Source organism: Aquarana catesbeiana, linkage group LG11 (genome assembly GCF_042186555.1).
Source record: "Aquarana catesbeiana isolate 2022-GZ linkage group LG11, ASM4218655v1, whole genome shotgun sequence".
NCBI classification, from domain to species: domain Eukaryota; kingdom Metazoa; phylum Chordata; class Amphibia; order Anura; family Ranidae; genus Aquarana; species Aquarana catesbeiana.
Window position 1 is genome coordinate 281019580 of NC_133334.1, and position 21952 is coordinate 281041531.

A 21952-nucleotide genomic window follows, 5' to 3' on the forward strand; every position below is an offset into this window, starting at 1 on the left:
GGGTGGATATGAGTCCATTAAGAGCAACCAAGTTGCCCTGTATTTTGTGTGGGCTTCCTCCCGCAGGCTGAAGACATACTGGCAGGTTAACTGGCTATTGCCCACAGTGGATGCACAGTAAAGAATGACGGCCATGGATACTACTTGGAAATATCCTTTAATATTTGCTGTAAAGAGCTGAAGTATTTCTGGCTTCTGATTTTATGGCCCGCCATCCTTTCATACCAGCTAAGAATTTTTTTTGGCACATAAGTGGATAAGAAATTAAAGTACGGAGTACATGGAATCAACAAAGAATGCTGTCTGTAGACATTCCATATTTCTGAGAAAAGCTGATGATAATTTGAAGAGGTTTTCTACATTCAAAAAAATGAACATCAAACCCATGGACAATTCCCACCATTGGTCACCACTCGAACAGTGGTGGTATTGGAGTAGTTCAGCAGCAATATTTAAAAAGTTGATCAACGCATGAAGTAGGTAGGGAGACTATGAAGGTCTACAGAGATGGGACATACCCACAGCTTTTCGGCTTTTCATCTGAGAATGGAAGACCCCCTCTATCATTGATAGTGCTTCTGATTTTAGGCCTGCCAACATTTTGTAACAACTAAGTAAGCCATGTAACTGCGAAAGAAGAGTTCATAGAACAGAACTCATACATAGAACACCGGACTCAGGAATCCCAGACTGGAGTCCCTGGGCAGTAGTCTACCTTTGACTTAATGGTTGACTCCAGAGTAAGTTCCCTCTCACGTTGTTTTGGTTGCCCCACCCTGCCAGCCCCAGAAACTGGTTTCTTCATTTACCTGGAGCCAGCACGCCCAATGAAAAAAAGGTGGGCACCTTGTGTCACTCCCAAACGCTAATTCCTCCATAGGCCCCATCTAGAAACTCCCGGTATGAGATAGAAGAGATTCACATGAGGTCAGGGATGAACCTCAAACTCACGCCAACCACAATAAGGGGGTCACCCCTTTATATTGCTACACCTTTAGTTAGATAGATAGATAGATAGATAGATAGATAGATAGATAGATAGATAGATAGATAGATAGATAGACAGACTGACTGACTACCAGCAGACTGGAAGACAAACAGTTGGATGGTCAGATAGGTAGACAGAGCAACGGACAAACAAAGAGATAGACCATAAAATTAGACAAGTAGATGGACCAAACAGATAGACAAACTGATGAAGTGACCAACATAGGATAGATAGATGGATGGATCTCCTCCATGGATGATGTAATTTTTCTCAGTCCACGGATACACTCTCTGTCATGTAAACTCTCAGGTTGTGGGGCCCAGCAAACCTGTTTATCTCTGGTGGGTGGCGATGGATGTTGTGGGCAGATTTACTATATCAGTGCATAGCAGGATCCCCCTCGTATGAATCACACAGGCCCAGGCACGACAGCAGCTTGTTATCCAACCCGCACATGCAACACGACTGTCCTGCGTTCTGGTGAAAGAACAAAAACAGACAACACGCACGCTCTGTATAATGCATGGATGTCTGGGGAAGAAGGAGATGTAACCATTTAAAGAGGCACTCCAGTCAAAATAGACACAAATGTTTTTAATGGTATAAAATCTTTTCTTGGCTCAGTCCAGGTCCTACATGGGATATGACTGTTACCTGGTGGATGTGCGTTGGTACAGAACTTTCTCCCCAAAACTTGAGTTCGTTTTGAACTGTCATCACTTTTATCACGTCTAAGTGATCTGAAATCAATTGCAGAAAGATATAAAAGATACAAATAAATCCATGGAACCCTGGGTGAGAAACCCGGCTTCAGTACCTGATCACTGATTATTCCCATTGTCACACAGAGATCGGTCATTCTCATATAAGATCTGGCAGGCTGTACAAAGGGGTTGGGTTGGGAGATCCCTTTATTCCTATATATATATAAAAAAGCCCGGGATCTGAACCTACAACCTCTGCTGCATCTGGTAGTAGCTCTTCTTTCACCCTCTATGACCTCTTGGGACAATGTTGCCTTGTCTCTTTTTTTCTGGGGAACCTTGAACCCTTTGCTCCTCCCATGAACTTCCTGATTTAAGCCATGTCTCTGCACTTCCTGTTTGCCAGATTATTGTGCTCTCTCCAGCCGATATCTTACTGTATTGTGTATCTGCAGCTGTCCCTATCTCCACTCCCGCTCATTACTGACTTTTGGATTGTTCCTCCAATACGCTTCCGCTTGATTCCAACATTTGTTACCGACCTTTGGCTTGTTTATTGACTACGCTTCTGTTTGAACCCTGCCTGCTATATCTGCTACTGGACCCAGGCTTGCTCACCTCCTGGTGGGGGGGATCCTGAGGTCCTAGTATTAACACTCAGCAAAATCCATCCCCACCATCAGGAGCTCTAGGGAACACCAGTTAGTGCTTATACCCCACAACTCGGGTAAGCCCGCGTCACCCGTCAGACTCAGAGTCACCTGCTTGTGTACTTATCCTGCTGGTCAGTGGGAGCCTTTCTACTGCTAAAGCTACTGGTCTCCAAAGCCTGACCCCTGACCGTGACACCATTACATTAAAGGACCAGTGGGTATGCCCAAGTGGGAGCAGGTGGGGCCAAGCTGGAGCTATGCTGAAAAAGTTGAGATTATAGTATTTCTGTTGGCTTTACTGTGGGATCTACAGATAGCTTTGATGTGTGATTGGGTTTGGGCATCTTTCCATCATGCGCTCATCGACTGCCCCAGCGTGATACACAAAGGTGTGATCAGTCCTGACCATACACTATTGGAGCTGTCCACCTAATCCATGTACTAAAGGAAGTTTATCTACATGGTATAACGGCTTTATATTTCACAAATTAACCTGCTTGTAATCTGGGTCCAAATTTCACAATATAGATTATAGTTTAAACATAATGCCCATTGGAAGAGCAGGTACTTTCGAAATGCTGAACTGCCACCAAGACAGGAATAAAGGGAAAATCTCCCAATTGGGGCACTTGTTTCTGTGACAACTGTCCAAGAAGGTAGAGGCCTCACATTATAAATATCTTCTCACTTCCTGTTGAATCCAAAGGACAGGAAGCCAAGGGAAATATTCCCAATGAGATGCAAATAACAGCAATACCCCGGCATGTCCCCAGTCTCCAACAACTCCTATAGCAACTCTCTCTTGCAGCATGTCTGCAGTATCTAACCATCTATTATAGGATACCTGCAGTCTCTGACCATCTCCTGTATCATATCTGCAGTCTCTGACCATCTCCTGTATCATGTCTGCAGTCTCTGACCATCTCTTGTATCATGTCTGCAGTCTCTGACCATCAATTGTATCATGTCTGCAGTCTCTGACCATCTCCTGTATCATGTCTGCAGTTTCTGACCATCTCTTGTATCATGTCTGCAGTATCTAACCATCTCCTGTATCATGTCTGCAGTTTCTGACCATCTCTTGTATCATGTCTGCAGTCTCTGATCATCTCCTGTATCATGTCTGCAGTATCTAACCATCTCCTGTATCATGTCTGCAGTTTCTGACCATCTCTTGTATCATGTCTGCAGTTTCTGACCATCTCCTGTATCATGTCTGCAGTATCTAACCATCTCCTGTATCATGTCTGCAGTCTCTGACCATCTCTTGTATCATGTCTGCAGTCTCTGACCATCTCCTGTATCATGTCTGCAGTCTCTGACCATCTCTTGTATCCTGTCTGCAGTCTCTGACCATCTCTTGTATCATGTCTGCAGTCTCTGACCATCTCTTGTATCATGTCTGCAGTCTCTGACCATCTCCTGTATCATGTCTGCAGTATCTAACCATCTCCTGTATCATGTCTGCAGTTTCTGACCATCTCTTGTATCATGTCTGCAGTATCTAACCATCTCCTGTATCATGTCTGCAGTTTGACCATCTCTTGTATCATGTCTGCAGTTTCTGACCAACTCTTGTATCATGTCTGCAGTCTCTGACCATCTCTTGTATCATGTCTGCAGTCTCTGACCATCTCCTGTATCATGTCTGCAGTATCTACCATCTCCTGTATCATGTCTGCAGTTTCTGACCATCTCTTGTATCATGTCTGCAGTCTCTGACCATCTCCTGTATCATGTCTGCAGTATCTAACCATCTCCTGTATCATGTCTGCAGTTTCTGACCATCTCTTGTATCATGTCTGCAGTTTCTGACCATCTCTTGTATCATGTCTGCAGTCTCTGATCATCTCCTGTATCATGTCTGCAGTATCTAACCATCTCCTGTATCATGTCTGCAGTCTCTGACCATCTCCTGTATCATGTCTGCAGTATCTAACCATCTCCTGTATCATGTCTGCAGTTTCTGACCATCTCTTGTATCATGTCTGCAGTTTCTGACCATCTCTTGTATCATGTCTGCAGTCTCTGATCATCTCCTGTATCATGTCTGCAGTATCTAACCATCTCCTGTATCATGTCTGCAGTCTCTGACCATCTCTTGTATCATGTCTGCAGTCTCTGACCATCTCCTGTATCATGTCTGCAGTCTCTGACCATCTCTTGTATCCTGTCTGCAGTCTCTGACCATCTCTTGTATCATGTCTGCAGTCTCTGACCATCTCTTGTATCATGTCTGCAGTCTCTGACCATCTCCTGTATCATGTCTGCAGTATCTAACCATCTCCTGTATCATGTCTGCAGTTTCTGACCATCTCTTGTATCATGTCTGCAGTCTTTGATCATCTCCTGTATCATGTCTGCAGTATCTCACCATCTATTATAGGATACCTGCAGTATCTAACCATCTCCTGTATCATGTCTGCAGTCTCTGACCATATCTTGTATCATGTCTGCAGTCTCTGACCATATCTTGTATCATGTCTGCAGTCTCTGACCATCTCTTGTATCATGTCTGCAGTCTCTGACCATCTCCTGTATCAAGTCTGCAGTCTCTGGCCATCTCTTGTATCATGTCTGCAGTCTCTGACCATCTCCTGTAATATGTCTGCAGTCTCTGACCATCTCCTGTATCATGTCTGCAGTATCTAACCATCTCCTGTATCATGTCTGCAGTTTCTGACCATCTCTTGTATCATGTCTGCAGTATCTAACCATCTCCTGTATCATGTCTGCAGTTTCTGACCATCTCTTGTATCATGTCTGCAGTTTCTGACCATCTCTTGTATCATGTCTGCAGTCTCTGATCATCTCCTGTATCATGTCTGCAGTATCTAACCATCTCCTGTATCATGTCTGCAGTTTCTGACCATCTCTTGTATCATGTCTGCAGTTTCTGACCATCTCCTGTATCATGTCTGCAGTATCTAACCATCTCCTGTATCATGTCTGCAGTCTCTGACCATCTCTTGTATCATGTCTGCAGTCTCTGACCATCTCCTGTATCATGTCTGCAGTCTCTGACCATCTCTTGTATCCTGTCTGCAGTCTCTGACCATCTCTTGTATCATGTCTGCAGTCTCTGACCATCTCTTGTATCATGTCTGCAGTCTCTGACCATCTCCTGTATCATGTCTGCAGTATCTAACCATCTCCTGTATCATGTCTGCAGTTTCTGACCATCTCTTGTATCATGTCTGCAGTCTTTGATCATCTCCTGTATCATGTCTGCAGTATCTCACCATCTATTATAGGATACCTGAAGTATCTAACCATCTCCTGTATCATGTCTGCAGTCTCTGACCATATCTTGTATCATGTCTGCAGTCTCTGACCATATCTTGTATCATGTCTGCAGTCTCTGACCATCTCTTGTATCCTGTCTGCAGTCTCTGACCATCTCCTGTATCATGTCTGCAGTATCTAACCATCTCCTGTATCATGTCTGCAGTTTCTGACCATCTCTTGTATCATGTCTGCAGTCTTTGATCATCTCCTGTATCATGTCTGCAGTATCTCACCATCTATTATAGGATACCTGAAGTATCTAACCATCTCCTGTATCATGTCTGCAGTCTCTGACCATATCTTGTATCATGTCTGCAGTCTCTGACCATATCTTGTATCATGTCTGCAGTCTCTGACCATCTCTTGTATCATGTCTGCAGTCTCTGACCATCTCTTGTATCATGTCTGCAGTCTCTGACCATCTCCTGTATCAAGTCTGCAGTCTCTGGCCATCTCTTGTATCATGTCTGCAGTCTCTGACCATCTCCTGTAATATGTCTGCAGTCTCTGACCATCTCCTGTATCATGTCTGCAGTCTCTGACCATCTCTTGTATCCTGTCTGCAGTCTCTGACAGTCTCTTGTATCCTGTCTGCAGTCTCTGACCATCTCTTGTATCCTGTCTGCAGTCTCTGACAGTCTCTTGTATCATGTCTGTGGTATCTGACCATCTCTTGTGGCATTTCTGCAGTCTCTGATCATCTCTTCTTGCATGCCTGCAGTCTTAGACCATGTCTTGTAGTATTCCTGTAGTCTCTGACCACATCTTTTAGCATGCTCCTAGTCTCTGACTATCTCCTGTTGCATGTCTACAGTCTCTGCCACTTTGCTGATATCAGGCCCTCAATATCAAGTAAAGCATCCATCACTGGTCTACGTATTTCAACAATACAAATATAGATATTTTAAAAAATGACTTATATGAAAAAGTTATAATAACGACTTAGTTTACATTAGGCATACATTGTAAAAGTTTTGTGTTTTTTTGCTGGTCAGTATGGAATAAGCGGGTGTTTCCCTTTGATGGACGTTTTTCCTGACTATTTGTGAACATTTGTACATTGCTCTCAGTATATACCTCCTTATAGCAGATACCCTGTCCCTATATAACCCTCCGATCCCCACCCCCTCCTTTAGGTCACCTGTGAAGCTCCGCGCTCATCCTACACACCTGCTGTTCTGTGTGTTTGTCTTGCTGTGTTTATTATTGATCATGTGCACACTGATCCTTCCCGGGGACATTCTATGCCGCCCAGCCGCCTTCCTATAGACGCGGACCAACGCTTTATGCCACTTGTTTGATCAGAGTGAAGGATGGAATTTCTCCTCCAAACACAAAAAAAAAATCGATAAAAGGTATTTTCTACAATTCCCACTTATGCCCATTTTGTCGTGCAGGTAATGCACTCTGCCCATTCATTGTCAGTGGGCCCCCAGCAAGAGGCAACGGGCCAAAAAACCCACCTGTCCCAGTTTTTCTCAACACACTGCTTTATTACATTATTACTACATGTATTATAACATTTACATTATTATATTATACATTATTATACATTATTTACATTTATTATTATAGTATTCTTTATTACATGTGTTAAGGAGGCGGGTTGCGTTTGTTTACGCCATGTACGCACATTGGGGTGCCATTGATAACGAATAGCCAAGCACAGCAATATGCATACAAAGTGCGTTGTGGGCAGTACAATAGGCATGCAAAAGTGTGAAGAATCCTTTAAAGAGTAACTCCACTTTTTTTGAGAACCCCTCCCCCTCCTCTGGGTGATCTATGTACAGTGGAGGGAAAAAATGATTGGCTCCCCGGCAGATTGTGTAAGTTTTGCCCACTTACATAGAAATGAAGGGTCTATAATTTTTATCATAGGGGTGTTTTATATGATAGAGACAGAATATCAACCAAAAATCCAGAAAAACAACACACTACAAATGTTATAAATGGAGTAAAATAAGTATTTGATCCCCAAGCAAAACATGACTTAGTAGTTGGTGGAGAAACCCTTGTTGGCGATCACAGAGGTCAGACGTTTCTTGTAGTTGGTCACCAGGTTTGCACACATCTCAGGAGGGATTTTTGTCCACTCTTCTTTACAGATCTTCTCTAAATCCTGAAGGTTTCTTGGCTGTCTCTTGGCAACTCGAAGTTTCATCCCCTCCATACATTTTCTATGGGATTAAGGTCTGGAGACGGGCTGGGTCACTCCATGACCTTAATGTCCTTCTTCTTGAGCCACTCCTTTGTTGCCTTGGCGGTATGTTTTGAGTCATTGTCCTACTGGAAGACCCATCCACCACCTATCTTCAGTGTTCTGGCTGAGGGAAGAAGGTTCTCATCCAATATAATTTACAATACGTGGCCCCGTCCATTGGTCCCTCAATGCGGCAAAGTCGGCCTGTACCTTTATCAGAGAAACAGCCCCAAAGCATCATGTTTCCACCTCTGTGTGTGACTGTAGGGATGGTGTTCTTAGGGTCATAGTCAATATTTTTCTTCCTCCAAACACGGCAAGTAGAGTTAATGCCAAAAGAGCTCAATTTTGGTCTCGTCTGACCACAGAACTTTCTCCCAATCCTTCTCTGAATCATTTAGATGTTCATTGGCATGACTGTACATGTGCCTTCTTGAGGAGGAAACTCGCTGTGTTTGTTCCCACCTGGACTCCCAGAATCTGTGAAATGTGTGACACAGCAGTGCCTACTCATAGGGCATAGTGGCTTCATGTCACAGAGTTAAAGGAAGGAAATGTGCAGGATTTACAAACTTTAAGATCATTCATAATAGGATTAGGCTAGAAATAATCAAAATACAATGTTGGAATGAATATATTATTTTGAATATAGATACGCTTTAAACGCCAAATTCATTGCAGAATAAAGCGGGTGCTCCTGTGACCCTCGCTGCGGTGCTATATGGCGGCACTGAAAACATTTCAGAACCTGCAGCTGTTACCTTTTTTATTCATTCAAATGATGTTTATCGGTATGCTATCACACGACAGAATACAAATAAAACAACATAATATAATGAAAGCGGCAAATAATTGCATATGGCTCGATTCCAGCACAGCGTGCAATAAAATGTGTATACTCCAGTAAACACACTTTTCTGTTTCAATAAATTTTTATTGGAAGTTTTCAGGTAAATACAGCAGAATGATTACCATTTTGAGGGTTTGGATAGCACGTGGCAAGTGAAAGAGTTGAAAAATTGGACTATTGTCATGTGCCAGTAGCTGGTAAGGTGGTGACCATCGTCAAGTGCCAGTGGCCAGTAAGGTAATGACCATCATAAAGTAGCAGTAACTGATAAGGTGGTGACCATCGTCAAGTGCCAGTGAATCGTAAGGTGGTGAGCATCATCAAGTACCAGTGGCCGGTAAGGTGGTGACCATCACCAAGTGCTAGTGGCCGGTAAGGTGGTGACCATCGTCAAGTGCCAGTAACCGATAAGGTGGTGACCATCGTCAAGTGCCAGTAACCGATAAGGTGGTGACCATCGTCAAGTGCCAGTGGCCGGTAAGGTGGTGACCATCGTCAAGTTGCAGTGGCCGGTAAGGTAGTGACCATCAACAAGTGCCAGTAACCGATAAGGTGGTGACCATCGTCAAGTGGTCGTGGCCGGTAAGGTGCTGTACATCGTCAAGTGCCATTGGCCGTTAATGTGCTACCTATTATCAATTGCCAGTGGCCAGCAAGGTGCTGACCATTGTCAAGTGCCAATGGCCAGTAAGGTGCTGACCATCGTCAAGTGCCAGTGGCCAGTAAGGTGCTGACTATCATCAAGTGCCAGTGGCCAGTAAGGTGCTGACCATCCTCAAATGCCAGTAACTGATAAGGTGGTGACCATCGTCAAGTGGTCGTGGCCAGTAAGGTGGTGACCATCATCAATTGGCAGTGGCTGGTAAAGTGCTGTACATTGTCAAGTGCCAGTGACCAGTAAGGTGCTGACCATCGTCAAGTGCCAGTGGCCAGTAAGGTGCTGACCATTGTCAAGTGCCAGTGGCCGATAGGGTGCTGTACATCGTCAAGTGCCAGTGGCCGTTAAGGTGCTGACCATCGTCAAGTGCCAGTGACCAGTAAGGTGCTGACCATCGTCAAATGCCAGTGGCCAGTAAGGTGCTGACCATCGTCAAGTGCCAGTGACCAGTAAGGTGCTGACCATCGTCAAGTGCCAGTGGCCAGTAAACTGGTGACCACTATCAAGTGCCAGTGGCCGGTTAGGTGCTGACCATTGTCAAGTGCCAGTGACCAGTAAGGTGCTGACCATCGTCAAGTGCCAGTGGCCAGTAAACTGGTGACCACTATCAAGTGCCAGTGGCCGGTTAGGTGCTGACCATTGTCAAGTGCCTGAGGCCGGTAAGGTGGTGACCATCAAGTGCCAGTGGCTGCTAAGGTGGTGGTTGACAACTTACAAACCCATAACATTAGACTATGGGCAGCAGAGCGGCTTAGCACTGTGGTGGAGGTGGTATGAGTATGTAAAAGTTTTGTTCCAAAAAGCCTCCTTAGCCCAGAATGGATTGTCCCATCTTGGGCTATGGATAGGTTGTGGATAGCTGAGTGAACAAGGGGTCAAACAGACACCATGTGAATGAGAAGAGGAATGAAGTGCAGCAAGAGAAAGAGGACTGAGAGGGAAAAGAAAAGGGAGTAACTGGAGGAGAGAATAAGCATCTTTTTCAAAACTGCCATAAAATATGTCAAGATTCGGAAGCTAACATTTAAAAATTTAGGAGGGATAGCAACACAAGCGAAGTAGTGTCTCATTTGCCTTCAGTGACAGAAACAGCTTTTGGATCATGTTGTTATCTCTCACATGCCAGCCGTAAATCTGTACTGTCTATTTGCAACTGATTTTCATAGCTTTGGAAAGACTCTCAGCAATGAATGGCATGATATGATGGTCAGAAACTGAGGACATGATACAAGAGATGGCCAGAAACTGAAGACATGATACAAGAGATGGCCAGAAACTGCAGACATGATACAAGAGATGGTCAGAGACTGCAGACATGATACAAGAGATGGTCAGAGACTGCAGACATGATACAAGAGATGGTCAGAGACTGCAGACATGATACAAGAGATGGTCAGAGACTGCAGACATGATATAAGAGATGGTCAGAGACTGCAGACATGATACAAGAGATGGTCAGAGACTGCAGACATGATACAAGAGATGGTCAGAGACTGCAGACATGATACAAGAGATGGTCAGCGACTGCAGACATGATACAAGAGATGGTTAGAGACTGCAGACATGATACAGAAGATGGTCAGAGACTGCAGACATGATACAAGAGATTGTCAGAGACTGCAGACATGATACAAGGAGATGATCAGAGACTGCAGACATGATACAAGAGATTGTCAGAGACTGCAGACATGATACAAGGAGATGGTCAGAGACTGCAGACATGATACAAGAGACTGTCAGAGACTGCAGACATGATACAAGAGATGGTCAAAGACTGCAGACATGATACAAGAGATGGTCAGAGACTGCAGACATGATACAAGAGATGGTCAGAGACTGCAAACATGATACAGGAGATGGTCAGACACTGCAGACATGATACAAGAGATGGTCAGAGACTGCAGACATGATACAGGAGATGGTCAGACACTGCAGACATGATACAAGAGATGATCAGAGACTGCAGACATGATACAGGAGATGGTCAGAGACTGCAGACATGATACAGGAGATGGTCAAAGACTGCAGACATACTACAGGAGATGGTCAGAGACTGCAGACATGATACAAGAAATGGTCAGAGACTGCTGACATGATACAGAAGATGGTCAGAGACTGCAGACATGATACAAAAGATGGTCAGAGACTGCAGACATGATACAGAAGATGGTCAGTGACTGCAGACATGATACAAGAGATGGTCAGAGACTGCAGACATGATACAAGAGATGGTCAGAGACTGCAGACATGATACAAGAGATGGTCAGAGACTGCTGACAAGATACAGAAGATGGTCAGAGACTGCAGACATGATACAAGGGATGGTCAGAGACTATAGACATGATACAAGAGATGGTCAAAGACTGCAGACATACTACAGGAGATGGTCAGAGACTGCAAACAGGATACAAGAGATGGTTAGAGACTGCAGACATGATACAGAAGATGGTCAGTGACTGCAGACATGATACAAGAGATGGTCAGAGACTGCAGACTTGATACAGGAGATGATCCGAGACTGCAGACATGATACAAGAGATGCTCAGAGACTGCAGACATGATACAAGAGATGATCAGAGACTGCAGACATTATACAGGAGATAGTCAGAGACTGCAGACATGATACAGAAGATGGTCAGTGACTGCAGACATGATACAAGAGATGGTCAGAGACTGCAGACTTGATACAGGAGATGATCCGAGACTGCAGACATGATACAAGAGATGCTCAGAGACTGCAGACATGATACAAGAGATGATCAGAGACTGCAGACATGATACAGGAGATGGTCAGAGACTGCAGACATGATACAAGAGATGGTCAGAGACTGCAGACATGATACAAGAGATGGTCAGAGATTGTGAACATGCTATAGGAGATGTTGGAGACTGTGGTCATGCTTCAGGAGACAGACATGGACTGGGCAGTAGAGAAACAGGGCATTAGGGAAATATAGATCGGTGTCTTCAGGGCCCCTGAGGGCTGCACAAAAAGTGCCAAAGGACTGCATGCACCCCCCAGGCTGCAGGGTGGGCACCAGGGATATAATGTAACACACAATGACAGAGTGGCATTGCTCTGTAGGACTCTGCCCTTGGAAGGGTTAAGAGACAGGAATTGCCGGAGACAATAGGGACACACAGGCAGCTTGTGATGGATCCCAAAACCATTCAGCTTGTGTCTGCTAAACTCTGTATTTTTAACAACATTTTAAATGGTGAGCAGCAGATTAATAAGGTGCTAGTAACGGTCTCAGACGCTTGTATTTATTCTATCTTAAATGGCACTTTGTCAGGCTGCGTGGCTGGGCCTTGCAGACTTGGATTGGGGATAGCACATGCTAGGATTTGCCGTTATCTCGCTCAAACAGGCGTCATCCTCTATGTTATCAGCCGCGTGCAGCCCCGGCTGGCTCTTAAAGTGATGGTAACCCTTCTCAACACGCATTATTCCCTTCCCCGTCTTATTCCCTTTATCAGAAGAGACGCAGCGAGCTTGAAATTTCCATTTTTTTATCTCTTTTATTTACTCCTCTGTAATGTCCTTTGGAGCATATTTTATTTTCATCAAGACTTTGGCTATTGATGACCCCCGCTCTCCCCCCCGGCTCCCTCCCCGAAACCTAAAAACATTACCGCTCCACCTGACCTGCCTCTGGGATGCGGGAGGTTTATTAGGAGAAAATGCCGCTTCCTTTTTTTTTTTTTAAGTTCTGGGTGTTATTTAAGTGTTGGCGGAGAAAAAAAAAAGGTCACTTTCTCACAGCAGCGTTAGTGCTCCAGGGTCCAGAGAACCAGCGGCAGAGCAAGATGGAGGATTAAAGTCCTTAGACAATCAGGCGAGGACAGAAGGGGCCTTTCAAAGGCTTTAGAGGTTGTCCGCGGAGGCGCAGACAGGAACAGGTGGGACCTATGACCTGTGGTTGGTGTCTAGTCTTACATACAAAATGGAGCACTTGTCTGAATAATGAATGTCCTCCTATTTGGGCCTTTGGTCCATACTGCTCCATTGTCTGTCCTCTGTATGACATCAAGGCCGTACGAGGCCTTACATATAATAAACTGCCCTAAAGCAAAGTGGGTCTTATTTATTAAATTGTCTTAAGTATAAACTGTCGGTAATTCCCCGCAGGAAACAATTTTGATTCTCCCTTTCATTCTCTCGCTCAGTGGTCTCCAAACTGCAGCCCGGGGGTCAGATGTGGCTCTTTGCTTGCCTTTATCTGGCCCATAGGGCACTATTCCATCCAATGGGGCATAATTCTTATCGCTGACACCAACAATGGGGCACTGTTCTCACTGACACCTTCAAAAGGGCACACTTCCTCCCGCTGACACCAATGGTGGGGCAAAATTCTTCCCACTGACACCAATGATGGGGAAAAATTCCTCCCACTGATAGCAACAGTGGGTCACAATTTGTTCCACTGACGGCAACGATGGGGCATAATTCTTTCCATTGACACCAATGACGGGGCAAAATTTCTTCCTTTGACACCAACGATTGGGGATAATTCCAACCATTGGCGCCAACGATGGGGCACAATTCCATCCATTGATGCCAACAATGGGGCATAATTCCATCCATTGATGCCAACGATGGGGCATAATTTCTTCCATTGACACCAACGATGGGGCACAATTCTTCCCACTGACACCAACGATGGGGCATGATTCCTTGCACTGACGGCAATGACGGCAATGGGGCAAAATTTCTTCCTTTAACACCAACGATGGGGCATGATTCCTTCTATTGACGCCAGCGATGGGGCACAATTCCATCCATTGATGCAAACAATCGGGCATAATTTCCTCCATTTATGCCAATGATGGGGCATAATTCTGTCCATTGATGCCAACGATGGGGCATAATTTCTTCCTTTGACACCAATGATGGGCCACAATTCTTCCCACTGACATCAATGGTGGGGCACAAGTCCTCCCACTGACACCAACAGTGGGGCACAATTCCTTTCACTGATGGCAATGATGGGGCATAATTCCTTCCATTGATGCCAACGATGGGGCAAAATTTCTTCCTTTGACACCAACGATGGGGCATAATTCTATCCATTGACGCCAACAATGGGGCACAATTCCATCTATTAATGCCAATGATGGGGCATAATTCCATTAATTGATGCCAATGATGGGGCATAATTCCATTAATTGATGCCAATGATGGGGCATAATTCCGTCCCTTAATGCCAACAATGGGGCAAAATTCCGTTCATTTATGCCAACGATGGGGCATAATACCATCCATTGACGCCAACAATGTCGCATAATTTTTTCCATTGACACCAACGATGGGGCATAATTCTCTCCATTGATGCCAACAATGGTCCATTATTTCTCCCACTGAATCCAACAATGGGGCACTATTTCTCCCACTGACATCAGCGATGAAGCAGAATTCCTTCCAATGACACCCAACAACAAGATACTATTCCTTCCACTGACAACAACAATCGGGGCACTAGTCTCCCCACTGACACCAAAGATAGGGCATCGTTTACTCTGACTGGAAGCCAGGACATTTTCTACTTCCACTCGCCCAAGTCTGGTTCCCCGTAAAGTCTGAAGGACAGTAAACTGGTCGTTTGTTTAGAAGGTTTGGAGACCTTTGCTCTAGCCAAACTTACACATTATGGCCAAGAAGTTTGTTGGGTTGTTAGGCCTAGTCGAAGAATTGGCTCCCACAAGAGGGAGAGGGCCGCGATCAATTGAGCAAGTATTGGGGGGTGGGGGGTTATTTGGTTGGCTGGCTGGGGGAAGAAAATTGAGCACTGGTCGCCACTGGTTGGATATCCCATTCCAAAACCAGTATAGTAAAAAGTGCCCCCCTTCCTCTTTGGAGCTACAACAGTCTCCACTCTTGTTTCCTTTCTGGAGTATGTCTGATGGAATGTGGGATCTTTTAGCCAAAAAGACATTTGTGAGGTCAGGGACTGATGATGGATGAGAAGATCTGGCTCACCATTGGTGTTCCTGTTCATCCCAAAGGTGTTCAGAAGGGTTGAGGTCAGGGTTCTTTGCAGGCCACTCTACCTCCTCCACACCAAACTCACTGAACCATGCCTTTATGGAGCTGGCTTTGTGGACAGGGGCACAGCCGTGCTGGAACAGAAAAGAAGCCTTCCACAAACTGTTATTAAAAGGTCGGAAGTTCTCTAAAATGTCTTTGTATGCTGTAGCATTAATAGTACTCTTTACTGTGTCTTCCAGCTCCTCCTGTTACATTCTCGGAGGCCTCCAGACTTTTCAGTATAAGGTCCACAGTGTAAAGTTTACAAATATTTGGGGACCTGAAAAAAAAAAAATCAGTTTTATAAATGTGTAGCACGCTCCTAGTTAGAGCATAGCATGCTGGGTAAATTTAGTTTGGCTCCACTGTAGGCAGTTGTTGATTGCTTTAGCCTGCTCAGTGGCTGCTGGTCTGACTGTTCCCCCCTGAATTCTAGAGAGTTCTGGAATCACAGTGGGAGGAAAGGCAGAAGGGCAGACTGAATATTTATGGAGACCCAGCCAATCCCTGGGTAGGTGTGCCCAGTAGGTGGCTGGAGAGCCTATAAACTGTATGATCCTTTTGTTGCTAGTGTAACCCCTATGCTTCCCAGGTGATCTTCACTAGGGTTTTTTTATTTTTTTACAGATATTTTTGGTAACGGTGACAACACCTGATGTGGTGAGTGATCTAAGGGTGACTAACATTATCAATGTGGACCATAGAACCCATGTTTTTGTTGTGAGAGCCCATAAATAGCCTGAGGTCTTTAGCAGTAAGTTGGTTGGTCCTGGGTCCAGTCCTGCAAGGGGGAGCCCGGCCTAAGAGCCCCTTCTCCTAGGGTAGTTCGCTTGAACACTGCTGGAGGTTCATCGAGGTCCCACCTGTAGCATAGCTGGGGGGACCTATTTCAAAGATTCAAGTCTGGTACTTTGGTCTGGAGAGCTCAATGAGGAATGCCCAGTGGGTGTTAGAGAGGGGTGTCCAGCCGTACCGTGGTTTTTGTGAGCTTTCTTTCTCCCTCACCGAAGAGTGCCCGGTGGATATTGGAAGGAGGCAACTGATGATCCTGTGGCCCTAGAGACTGTGTGTTGGCTCTCTTTTCTTCAGAGGGCTCTAGTAATTGTTCAGCCTGTGGTGGCCCTTATGAGAGATTAAACTTAGCTACCTCTTCTACCTCTTCTGCTCCGGTGAGCAGAGACTGTTAACTAGAAGTGTCCTCTGGTTATTCAGTGTCCTTGGGAAATCCTATGCTCCCCTCCAAACCATCCAAGTTTCTACAAGCAATAAAAGCATAAAAGATAAGACATCCCCTAGACCAGGGATCTGCAATTAGCGGGCCTCCAGCTGTTGCACAACTACAAGTCCCATCATGCCTCTACCTCTGGGTGTCAGGCTTGTGGCTGTCAGAGTCTTGCTATGCCTTATGGGACTTGTAGTTCTGCAACAGCTGGAGGTCCGCTAATTGCATATCCCTGCCCTAGACCATTCATTGAGTCAGAGAGTGAGAGAATGCTGTGTGCCTGACTGCCTCTGCACTAAAACTAGGGGATGGAACCAATTTCACATGAGATGCATCTCTATCACATCAGAGGTCCCCATCACATCAGAGTCCCACTTTCAGATCAAAAGCAACCCCTTCACTGTAGAGCCCCCGTTATATATCAGAGTTCCCCCTTACTTTGGGATCCCTATCAGTGGTTTCCCTTACATCGGGGAGGCCATCAATATCTGCCCTTGCAACAGAATTCCCATCAGAAGTGGAGACCAACCTCAGTCTGTGTACTGAATCTGAGGATATGCCACTAACCCTAGAGGTGGGCCAGATAAAATCCTATAGCAGGCCAGAAGTGGCCCACGGGTCATAGTTTGGAGACCCCTGTTCTTCAGCATTAAACAAATAAACAAATGCAACAGAGAGAGTGGGCGTCCCTTATAATGGTCATAACTTGCATGCAGGCCCCAGAGTTCTGGCAGAGCTCTCACCAATAAAGTCCCAAAAAGAAACGGCTGTCATGGTCTAAATATCAGTTTTTAATGGACTGAGCATTTTTTTAAAAAATGACTATATTTTCCCTTTAAATCTTCCAGAGCTAGTCCCGTAGCTTTATAGTCTCTGTAGAAGTGTAGATGTATCTCCGGTGGTGGCAGTGGCCGTTTCAATGGTTGGCACTCTTTTTTTACAGCAGGTATCAAAGAACGGTGACTCTGTTACTCTCCTCGTGTTTGTATACACGAAGCTCGGTCTGTTTCCATATACAAATCAAGCTTTTGAAGACATGAGGTCCCCCATTGAGTTAATTTATATTTTCCCCCGCCATGCAAACACGTGACGTTGCTTATTTAGAATAAGGTTGCGTTTCTTTCCAGCCGAACGCTTGCCCTGGCATGGGGCAGAAACCCGGAGACACATAGCAGGTGCGAGAAGGTTTGGTGGCAGAGGGAAGGGAGGTGGCAGGCGCAGGAAGAAGCCAGCGATTGAAATGAGCTCGCTCTAATCGCATTACACCTCAGCAGCGTCTGTCGCCTGCCATCTGTTCACTATACCAAGAGCGTCAGAGGTGTGCGTAGAGAAGGCAAGGGAGGGCACCGTGATATCTATAGATCCAGAGGGGGCAGTGAGGGAAAGAGGAGGGGTACTGGGGATGTCGGGAGAGGGAGCCAGCCAGCCAGGGAGAGTGAATTATCCTGATTGTAACCTCTAGGAACAAGAGATAATCACATCATCTCTATCTTTTGATAATGTAAGAAGGTTGATCTCTGCTGTCGCGATTGAGGTATTTGGTGACATTGCTGCCTTTGTGACAGCCATTGCCTCCCGTACAGAGCTGGACACTTAAAAACCACCAATCCTCAATCCTATTTTCACCATCCCCATTTACTCCAATGCACACCAAAATGATGAACCTTTTGCTGCAACGTAATTTTTGCTAAAATTTAGGGAAAATTATAACTCCTAATTTCATTCATTCCTAGTGGATACATAGTTATTAACTCCTCATATAAAATTATTATTAATATTATTATTATACACGATTTATATAGCGCCAACTGTTTACGCAGCGCTTTACAATGTAGAGGGGGGCAGCACAATTACAGTACAATACAGAAGGGACAGGAGGGCCCGGCTCGTAGAGCTTACATTCTAAAGGGAGGAGGTGGTGGTACAAAAGGTAATAGATGCGGGGAATGATTTGATGGGGGTGGCTCGGGGACAGTTGTTAGGTGGGTGTGGGATAGGCTTCCCTGAATAAGTGAGTTTTCAGGGATCTCCTAAAGGTGGACAGGTTAGGGGCTGATTGGATATACTGGGGCAGGGAGTTCCAGAGGATGGGAGAGGCTCTGGAGAAGTCCTGGAGATGGACAGGTTAGGGGCGGATCGGACATACTGGGGCAGGGAGTTCCAGAGGATGGGAGAGGCTCTGGAGAAGTCCTGGAGATGGACAGGTTAGGGGCTGATTGGATATACTGGGGCAGGGAATTCCCAAGGATGGGAGAGGCTCTGGAGAAGTCCTGGAGATGGACAGGTTAGGGGCTGATCGGATATACCGGAGCAGGGAGTTCCAGAGGATGGGAGAGGCTCTGGAGAAGTCCTGAAGGCGAGCATGGGAGGAGGTAACAAGGGAGCTAGAGAGCAGGAGGTCCTGAGAGGAGCGGAGGGGACGATTTGGGTGATATCTGCAGATGAGGTTGGTGATGTAGCTGGGGGCAATGTTGTGGATGGCCTTGCATGTTGTGGTTAGCATTATGAATTTTATACGGTGGGGTAGGGGAAGCCAGTGAAGGGATTGGCAGAGAGGAGCAGCAGTCACGGATCGATTAGTGAGGTGTATTAGTCTAGCAGCAGCATTCATAATAGACTGAAGGGGGGATAGCCTGAGTAAGGGTCGGCCATTAAGGACAGAGTTGCATTAGTCAAGGCGGGAAATAATCAAGGAGTGAATAAGTTGTGGTGTCATTAGTCAGGAAGGGTGGAATTCTGGAGATGTTGCGGAGGTTAAGGCGGCAGGATTTAGCCAGTGATTGGATGTGGGGGCTGAAGGAGAGGTCAGAGTCAAGGATGACACTCAGGACCCTGGCATGTGTGGAGGGACCAATGGTTGTGCTGTTGATCTTAATGGTGAAGTCAATAGTAAAGTCAATGGTAAAATAAACATAGAAGTGTACAAATTACATTGGCAAATGTTCTAAAGCTCTTACACTGCTAAAGCTGTGGACGTGGTCAGCGGGTCCATTATCACAAAAGAATGCACAGGTTTTACTCACCATTTCTTGTTCTTGGTGAGAGATCTGGAAATTTACTGGCAGACTAAAGGGTGGCCATAGACACTGTAGAATGGCCAAGGGCCCTCAGGCACCAATGAGTATTGCATAGCTCCCAACTGTCCCTGATTTAGAGGGACTGTCCCTGATTTGGAGCAATGTCCCTCCATCCCTCTTTCCTCCTCATTTGTCCCTCATTTTGGTCTAATCTATATAGTTGTGTATATAATGCACTTTTTATCTATCAAAAAGTGTTTCCCAGCGCTAAACCTTTCATCTGATTTCTAAATTGCTGCATTTGTAAATTCCACAATCCAATATAAAGGAATTGTAGTGGTAAAAAAAGCACTTATGGGTTTAACCAATCTTGTTTTTTGTGTACAATTCTCCTTTAAGGGGGGCGTGTCCTATGCCTACATACTTTTGCTGATAGCTGTCCCTCATTCCCATCTCAAAAAGTTGGGAGGTATGGTATTGGCTGTTGCAAAAATGAAGGTTTATTTTTATGGAAAGGGGAGGAGAGGCCTATGGAGAGAGAAGAAGAGGCCTATGGAGAGGGTAGAAGAGAAGAGGCCTATGGAGAGGGGAGGAGAGGCCTATGGAGGGGGGAGGAGAGGCCTATGGAGGGGGGAGAAAAGGCCTATGGAGAGGAAGAAGAGGCCTATGGAGAGGGAGAAGAGGCCTATGGAGAAGAAAGAAGAGGCCTATGAAGAAGAAAGGAGAGGCCTTTGGAGAGGGGAGAAGATGCCTATGGAGGGGGAGAACAGGCCTATGGAGGGGGGAGAACAGCCCTTTGGAGGGGGGAACAGGCTTATGGAGAGGGGAGAAGAGGCAGTTTGGGGGGGGGGGCTATGAGGCCTATGGAGGGGGGAGGAGAGGCCTATGGAAAGGGTAGAAGAGGCCTATGGAGAGGGGAGAAGAGGCCTATGGAGGGGGGAGAAGAGGCCTATGGAGTGGGGAGAAGAGGGCTACATAAAGGGGAGAAGAGGCTTATGGAGATGGGAGGAGAGGCTTATGGAGAGGGGAGAAGAGGCCTACGGAAAGGGGAGAAGAGGCCTATGAAGAGGGGAGGAGAAGCCTATGGAAAGGGGAGGAGAAGGCTATGGAGAGGGGAGAAGAGGCCTATTTAAAGGGAAGAAGAGGCCTATGGATAGAGGAGAAGAGGCCTCTGGAGAAGGTAGACGAGGCCTAAAGAAAGGGGAGAAGATGCCTATGGAGAGAGGAGAAGAGGCCTATGGAGAAGGGAGAAGAGGCCTATGGAGAAGGGAGAAGAGGCCTATGGAGAAGGGAGAAGAGGCCTATGGAAAAGGTAGAAGAGGCCTATGGGGGGGGGGGGGAGGCCTATAGAAAGTGAAGAAGTGGCCTATGGAGAGGGAAGAAGAGGTCTATGGAGAGGAAAGAAGAGGCCTATAGGGGGGAGAATAGGCCTTCGGAGAGGGGAGTAGGGCCCCATGGAGAGGGGAGTAGAGGCCTATAGTAAGGGGAGAAGAAGCCTATGGAAAGGGGAGTAGAGGCCTACGGAGAGAGGAGAAGAGGCCTACCCCAGTCCTGTTCATGCCTATGGAGAGGGGGCAAGGGGTCAAACTCTCCAACAGTAGATATTGGATGACGTTTTCAAACCAGTCAGATTGAAGACAGCCAGCTGGCCTCTTCTGCCACCACAGTTGCAAGATCATGGCTTGACCAGCCCTAAAAAGGGGTGCCAGCTGGCTGTCATCTCATGCGATGATGGCTTAAAGGATAAGTACACTTTCACACAAGGGAGTGTATTTACTAAAGGCAACTAGACTGTGCACTTTGCAAGCACAGTTGCTCCAGAGCTTAGTAAATGAGGGGAAGCTCTGCTTACTTCCATCATCCAATAATGCGCAAGCAAGAAGGCTGTTTTTTCCCCCCTAATCTTCCTTGCATGTGATTGGGTATTTTTTGCAAAGTGAAGCTTGACCTTATTTACTAAGCTCTGGAGCAGCTGCACTTGCAGAGTGCACAGCCTATGTGACTTTAGTAAATCCATCCAAAAGTGTCCTTTCCCGCCTGATTAGCCCCCCTGATCTAAAGTTACCCTATCATCCTTTTCCCAAATTTAGAGCTGTGACTCTGGGTGAGGGGACCCAATTGTATGAACATTTAGTTACATAGTTAGACCTGTTGACACAAGTCCATCCATTTCAACCATTATACCATTAAAAGGCCTTCCTTCTCAAAGGTAGGACCACCAGTGACACATATTGCTAACCATTTTCATAGCAGCCGGATAGAGGTTCCCAAACTATGTTCATTTAATCCAGGTGTATTTGTTCTATGCCATTGCTATTTATGTAAACTGCACATCTGGAGG